General features: G+C 42.0%; 1 long non-coding RNA gene across 1 annotated transcript; it reads right to left on the bottom strand.

Moving 5' to 3' along the window:
- Positions 1-1142: 1142 nt before the first annotated feature.
- Positions 1143-2862, bottom strand: LOC149121810 (uncharacterized). The gene is made up of 2 exons (XR_016223305.1): positions 2649-2862; positions 1143-1648 (listed from the first exon to the last, which is right to left on the bottom strand). It is a non-coding gene; the product is annotated as an uncharacterized LOC149121810 (long non-coding RNA).
- Positions 2863-7838: the final 4976 nt, after the last annotated feature.

A 7838-nucleotide genomic window follows, 5' to 3' on the forward strand; every position in this document is an offset into this window, starting at 1 on the left:
CTAGGCACTATGGTTTCCCCATTCTGAAGTATTTCCTTGTCCAGCAAGGTCCTGCACCCAAAGGAAAGGAAAACTATTAAGTCAGTTGTTTATAGCCAAATATTTTACATCCAAACTCACTCCAACTCCTACTCATACTATTTAAGGGAAATCACTCATTTTCTCTCCCTCAAGACCACCACCCCCATGCTCATCTGTATGTCCCTAAGGCTTCCTAACTTTCCTAGCCAATTCCAACATAATTTTCCAACACATACAGCACCGGCCGCTGGAATTATCTCTCTAAAACACAGAAATGAGTATACTATTTCCTCATTTAGAAGCCTTTGATTTTCTCATTTCTTTGAAATTAAATTGAGGGTACTTTGTATTAAAAGGCAAAGCTATTCAAGACTTGCCTCTCTCTTTCCACCTTCATCTCTCTCCACATCCCCCTGTGTGCCCTTATCTCGAGTTACCTGCAGTTGCTTCCAGTTCCCTGAAAATAAAACTTGCTTTGCTCATGCTGTTCTTACTTCCTGATAACACTGTGTCCTCTCAAAGTACCCCTAATGCCAAAATGTCTATATGGAGTTACTACCCATTCTACAAGACCCTTCTATAAGTGATTACCCCAGGAAGCATTAACAGATGTGCCTTTGGAATGTGTTAGTATCTTACTATTAATTTTAAGTAAACCATGTTCCTTTCTGAGGGATGTATTTACTTGAAAAGCAGAGTTACAGAGAGAGAGGAAAAGACAGACAAGAGCACGATCTTCCTTCTGTTGGTTCACTCCCTAAATAGATGTAATGGACTGGGCTGAGTCAGGCCAAAGCAGAAGCCTGGATTTCCATCTGGGTTTCTTGCATAGATGGCAGGGATCCAAATACTTGGGCTATCTTCTGCTGATTTTCCAGGTGCATTACTAGGGAGATGGATTGGAAGCAGAGCAACCAGGACATGAACTGGTGCTCAGATGGGATGCCAGCATCACTGGCAGCATCTTAACCCTCTATGCCACAATGTTGGCCCCAAAAAGAATGTGCTGTACAAGGAATCACATGTTAGTGCAACCTAAAGTGATTTTTTACATCAAATTTTAGATTCCCTCTTCTAGATGAATGAAAGTGATAAAGGACAAAGGGACTTCCAAAGAATGCTTTATGGACAATTATTTATTCAGTATATTTTATTGAGGACTTACCATACACCAAGCATCTGTAGAGTTGGCAGAGAATAAAGAGATGAATAACACATTTATATCCCCATGAGGTTGGTCTGGTAGGGTGGAGACAATTTTTAAATTAACCATATAATATCATATTTAGGAGCAGTATTTTAAAGTGGGGAAAACAGTGTAATAGGAGAGCGATGGAGCTTTTAGGGAAACCCTTTCAAGTGGCAACAAACGAACAGAGAGCTAAATGAAATAAAGGCTCACCAGGCATGTGAAGACCCAGGGAAGTATGACTGCTAAGGCCCTGTGGTAGGAATGAACTCCCTGCTTCCAAGGACCAACTAGCAGCCTTTGCAGCTGGAGCAAAGACAGAAAACAGAGGGTGATGGAGAAGAAGGCTGGAGGTGAAGGCTGGGTGAGACATCTTGAAGGCACATCCAAGAGGTGATGGGTGACTCTTCTGGGTTTGTGTCTTGAAGAAGCAGAGATCTGGAGACATAAAGATCATAACCTCGAATCAGGCAGAAGAGACTGGAGCCCTCGTGGACCTAACACTGCATCAGATCTGCCCTTGCTGACTTTCCCAAAGACAAGCTCTAGAGCACCCATCACAGCCACCAAGAAGAGAACATCCCAGTGTCTGTTTTCTGTCCCAGAAGCCCGTGTACCAACCAAGCCTCTGTCATTACAAGTGTCCACCTCTGGAACCAGGTCGGGGAAGTAAGAAGAGGCTGTGCCAAGCTTCCTATTGACCACAGCTTACAAATTCTTAAGCTACTGCCTCTGAAGCCTAAGAGGACCTCACAAATGTTATAATGTAGCATGTGGGAAACTGATGTAGATGTCCGTATTTCCCAACATTCACAAATACACAGCATTCCCACATACAGAATCTGCAAACAATACAGGTTGACTACATACAGCAGATGATGGAAGGGACAAATTTCCGTCTCATCACTTGTTGGTAAAAATAAGGAACCCTCTTGGGTATGAGATCATACTTAAAAAGCTGTCATTGGCAACTCTGTTCTTGGTGATGACAGAACATACTCCATACACTCTACTCCATTGCTAGCACTCTCCTAAATAAGTCTCCTACATAAGTCAAGGACTCTTGTAATAATCAATGCTTTTTAAAAGTGACCTCATTCCAGAATTTTCACCCACAGTTAGTCAAGCACATATTTTATTTTCTTCTCTTGTCAATCTGAGAGGCAGAGGGACAGACAGATAGAGCTCCCATACACTGATTAATTCCTCAAATACCTACAACAGCTGTGGCTGGGACAGGTTGAAGCCAGAAGCTAGCAACTCAGTCAAGGTCTCCCAGGTGAGTGGCAGGGACCCAAATACTTGAACCATCACTGCTGCCCTCCCAAGTCTGCATTAATAGAAAGTCAGGCGCTGGAGCTGAGGAGCAAAGCCAGGTTCTCTGACGGAAGAGGTAGGCGTCTTAACCACTGTTTTAACTGCTAGGCTAAACACCCACCTCCAAAAACAGATTTTCTCTTCCTTCCCCAGTCTTCTCTGGAGCCTAGCAGCCGAGAGATAGAGAGACGTTGGGAAGGCTCCTCTCACCAGCCCCGCTTCTGAGGTAAAATAAAAACAGGCCGTATTTCCTGACAGGCCAGGTTCTGTTTTGTTACAGCTGCCTTCCTCTTGTCATCTGCAGCTGTTAAAGTGGCCAGCGCCAGTGACAGACAAGAAGGAAGTGTGGGACTTAGCAGATCCGTTCTTGGACAACTGCTGTCAGTTCCGCGTGTCCCTCCTCTCTGGCCCTTTGCTCCCACCCCCAGGTGGCATACCCGCTGACTGGTATCTGAGACCTCCGAGAACAAAGCGCTAGCTTTCTGCCTGACTTCGAGCTTTCTCTGAGCCCCCACAATCTGTATGACAGTGACTCAATGTCTCAGATTCATTTTTTTTCCCTAACTTGCTCAAGTGGGACTAGTTCATCAGTTGGGAAGTACTGCAGTATTTTAGGCTTAAAGTGTTATCAGAAATGCTGGTAACATCCTACCACAAGCACCACAATGTCCACGAAATGGCAAAAAGATAAAGAAGGAAATGATTACAAAATCTTTACCATGAATAGTGACTGCATTAATTTCCTATGTGAATGCTTCAGCAATTTCAAAATCTAAAATATAGTGGGTAGTTAACCCGTGACAATAAGACCTCACAGGTCCATCCAATGAGAGAATGTCTTTGGGGCATTTTCTGCATCTTTGTTTCTTTTCTTTCTATATGTAACAGTGAAGCCATCTTGGAATTCATCCCAATTCTGACAGAATCTCACAAGATATTTCAGCAGTTATTTGATCTCAAAATCAATCTAGTCTAGAATAATAAAGAAATTGTCAGTCACCATTTCATGTGTTGATCTTTCCATAAACCAAGTGTTTCTAATGTTCATTGCTTTATCAATTCCTTTTTCCTTTACCAAAACATCTCCTTCTTTCTTATGTTGGACAGAGCCCATTTGTCAGAGTAAACATCATGTGGACACCTTTATTTATAAGATATTTGACAGAACACAAGAAAAGAAAGACACTAGTGGCTCAGCTTATCTGTGTATTTTGTCCCCTGCTTACAGCATCGGCATCCAAACAAGCGAATGAGGGGCACTCATGTCTCTGAATTCACCCACTACCACCTCAGGCTCATTTGTTGGTCGAGGCCATGATTCATTCACATCAGATTTGAAAAATGAATGGAATTTTCTTAATTTAGTCGATCAGTCTAGGAGTAAAGACAAAACACGTTCAAAGGAAAATGCCACAGGATTGGGGGTGGGGCACTCGACCATGGCTAGTAGCAAAAGATGTTCGATGTGAACTTGAGTGTCTTTCCAGCCTTCTGTCCTAGTGCATATGCAAACCCTGTCACACTCCAGCAGATGGCGTGAGGCTAACTCCAAAGCCTTCTGGAAGGCTAGAAACGGTTCACATTCTGCAGGGCCTCAAATATCAAACTGCAGAACCAAAAAAGAGTCACACAATGTTTGACCTCTTTTCATGTTTATTTCTCTCTTTTTTATAGCTGAATATAGTTCTAGAATTATCTATTGCATTCCTCTTACTGTACTGCTAAACTAAACGTGCGTGGTACATGTTAAAGCAGGCAGTCGAATAAAAATAACTAAGAGATACATACAGATTTATTCTGTTCATTTTAATCTGTTGCATAGACTGTATTTTAATACATAATTAACATAGGTCTATAGTTTCTCCATGTGACTTGTCCATAGGTGTTGATGACTTTAGAATGGAAGGAAGAGCCAGTGGTTTTTCATGATGTCAACACTCTTTTAATTCATTAATAGCTGCTATGTTTTGCTCCAAAATTCCTTAAGAAGCTTTTCTGAAGTTACAAATTTAATTGTTTCTTATACAATGTTTGGTAGGAAAGATTTTTTTGAGAGCTGTAGTTGGTTTCTAGCTGAACTGTCCACAGTATGTTCGATAAATCTTGCTCTGCTCATTCTAAAACAAAACAAAACAAAAAATAATTTCCTCAACTAATTTGGAAAACTACTATTGAATGCATTCATTTCTTATGGCAACGTTAATGGAGAAGCAGAGAACCACTCCGGAACAAAGGCAGATGCATTCGTAAATAGGAAGTCACAACTCTCTACAGTTGTTTGTTTTCCCCCAAGACAACTGGCCCCACCATTAGGTTTTGTTTTTACAACACTGTAGAGATGATCCTCAGAATGCTTACAATTCTGTGTGGTAGATTCCTTCAACCTTGTTAATAAATTCAAGTGAACACGTGTTTTCCAGTTATAAATGTCAGTGTGTGTGTTTCCCGCTGACCATGTCTTGTACCCACTCAATTCACTGTAATTAATACCCTCTATTGTAATGTGGGGATTGTATCATACTTCTCCATCTGGATTGTAAATTTCAAAAGAACATAAACTTTCATCATCATGAAAATGTCTACCAGGGCCTGATTCATAGGAAATGCTCCACAATGCCAGTGAAGTAGAAATGTGATCAATTTAATCAAATGGTTATTCAATCAAAACCTGTTCAGCTTCACCAGGTATTATAGGCTTTGTGAACAGATTTTTTAAAAAATGAAGTATAAAGAGTGAGTGACACATGAGGATGTGGTGGTTGCTCAGCTCAAAGTCCTCCCCGGAGCTGAGATGCTCTCCCGAAGCCGTCTGGCTCCTGGTCACCTGCAAGAGCAGGGACAGCGGCTTTGCACAGGAAACACTGCCACGAAGACCCCTGCCCTCTGTTTCTCAGAAGTTGAATAGGTTGCAATGACCATGAGTCAGTACAAAAGAGGATTGTCCATGGCTTCACACAAACAGTCCAGCAGAAAGGGCACTCAAGAGTAGACAGGACGTTCCCCTTGCTTAATGGCTGCCACCAGAATTTTTCCTGCCATTCTAGGTGTTTTCTCACAATTCTGAACAACTAGCTTTACTCAGTTTATTTTTCCCTCTTCTTGGACGTAGTTTGCAGAGGCTGAAAATCCAACTGAAGGTAAAAAGAGGGAAGAAAAACCTTACTGAGATCACACGATGGGGATGTGCCTCAATTAGGTATTAGGGTCACCCATCCCTTTGTGTTTAAAAACATTCTGAAAGCTGATTGGATTACATGTTGCCTTTTAGTTTTGAGTGTGTTTAAAATTTACATACATAAAACATGTTGGTAATGTTTTTCCACTTTGCCCAATAATATCTAATTTCCACCTCCACAACCACCCTTTGTTGCATTTTCCTAATGAATTATAGTTCTGAGTGTTTTGAATTTCTAGAAATGTTCTAGGTATATATCAGCATATACACATACATTCATGTATATATTTTAAAAATTGAATCATACCTCACAAACTCTTCTATAGTTTGCTTTTTTTCACTGCACATTAATTATTTTAATGCAGAGAAAAATTTTATGATGGGGTTTCCCACAATTTGTTTAATCAAACCCCTAATTGACAAATGTTTAAGTTGTTTCCAATTTCTTTTTTTTTTTTTTTTTTGACAGGCAGAATTAGACAGTGAGAGAGACAGAGAGAAAGGTCTTCCTTCCGTTGGTTCACCCCCCAAGTGACTGCTACAGCCAGTGTGCTGCGCCGATCTGAAGCCAGGAGCCAGGTGCTTCCTCCTGGTCTCCCATGCGGGTGCAGGGCCCAAGCACTTGGGCCATCCTCCACTGCCTTCCTGGGCCACAGCAGAGAGCTGGACTGGAAGAGGAGCAACCGGGACAGAATCTGGTGCCCCAACCGGGACTAGAACCCCGTGTGCCAGCACCGCAGGCGGAGGATTAGCCTAGTGAGCCGCAGCACCGGCCTCCAATTTACTATTTCTAAAAGGTACTTCTGCAATCATTCTTCCACATATCCCTGCACATTTGTGTGAGATAACAGTAGAGAAAATTTTCTAATGGTGAAAATTACACTACTGAAGGGAATTAACATTGAAGTCTACTACAGGCAAGCTGCCTACTTCAGCATGCACCAGAGGACCTTACATATAAACTCTCTCCTTGACCTTGACAAGCTCCTTCCCCAGCTGTAGTCTGTTGTTATGAAAAGAAGTCCCAGGCATGTTTAACTGTTAGCTCATAATTATGAAAATATTATTATTATTGACAATTTAAAAAAACATGGGAACAGCAGAAAGGACCAGAGATGAAGTTTGCTCTTCACAAAGTAGAGATGATGGTGTTTGTCATTTTTTCCTGTTCTTATTGTAACAACAAACATCAAACACACACTATAACAACTTGGGAGGACAGAACATCATCAACGTGTATATGAATTCCAATTTGTTCTGTCTGTGAGCCCCCTGCTTGCAGAGATAAAGGAGGCAGTTTGTTGGCTTCAACTAGAAAAAAAAAGTCTATTACCCATAATCCCTTACAACCTCTCTTCTTGGTGATGCACCAGTGACAGCACAATAAATCTGCTTGTTCGTGAAAGCCCGACGCAGCCCAGGTTAGAAAGGCAGCATTCGGTGGCCTGTATCGCCATACATCACCTGGAGGTGCTGCTGGCCGTGTGCTAGAGAGTGACAGTGCTCTGACTTTCCTCTTTTTTGTCACAGGTTCCTCCAGACATCACTGTCTCATCAAATGTTGCTCGTTCCTGGCAATATTTCCCCTCTCCCTGCCACTTTCCATTACATGTACTTAGATAAATCTCTTCTCTTGGACAGAAGGGGTTGAATATACAGCCTCTTCCCCTAGCAGTGATCAATACCTGCAAAGAGATAAGCGAGCCAGCAAAGGGCGAGTGGAAGAATACAACTGGCTCTTCCCATGATTATGTCCTTGTGGAGAGGCTTCCCACCTCCACAGTGTAACCCATAATAATGCTCCACAATTTAGGAGTCTGAGACCACAAATGGGTATTGTCTTGATGGTGTCATAAACACAAGCAAAATGGGATTTTGGGTACAGGTTAAGGGCCATGAACCATGAGACTCACCAGGCACACTCCTGGTTCTACCATTAGTTATCTGTAAACTAAATCTTCCAGGGCTTACCCTTATGTGAAAATGAATGGGATTCATAATATCTGCATCAATGTTAATTTCAATCACTGAGTTCATCTACTCATGCAGTCTTTTGTAAAGTCTGACCCAATTACTTCGGGGCCCTTCTGGGGGATCATCCTAATGTGTTCACGTTCCAGGTTGCCAGTTCCATCA

This window comes from Oryctolagus cuniculus, chromosome 16 (genome assembly GCF_051225735.1).
Source record: "Oryctolagus cuniculus isolate XC-2025 breed Fujian yellow rabbit chromosome 16, ASM5122573v1, whole genome shotgun sequence".
Taxonomy (NCBI): domain Eukaryota; kingdom Metazoa; phylum Chordata; class Mammalia; order Lagomorpha; family Leporidae; genus Oryctolagus; species Oryctolagus cuniculus.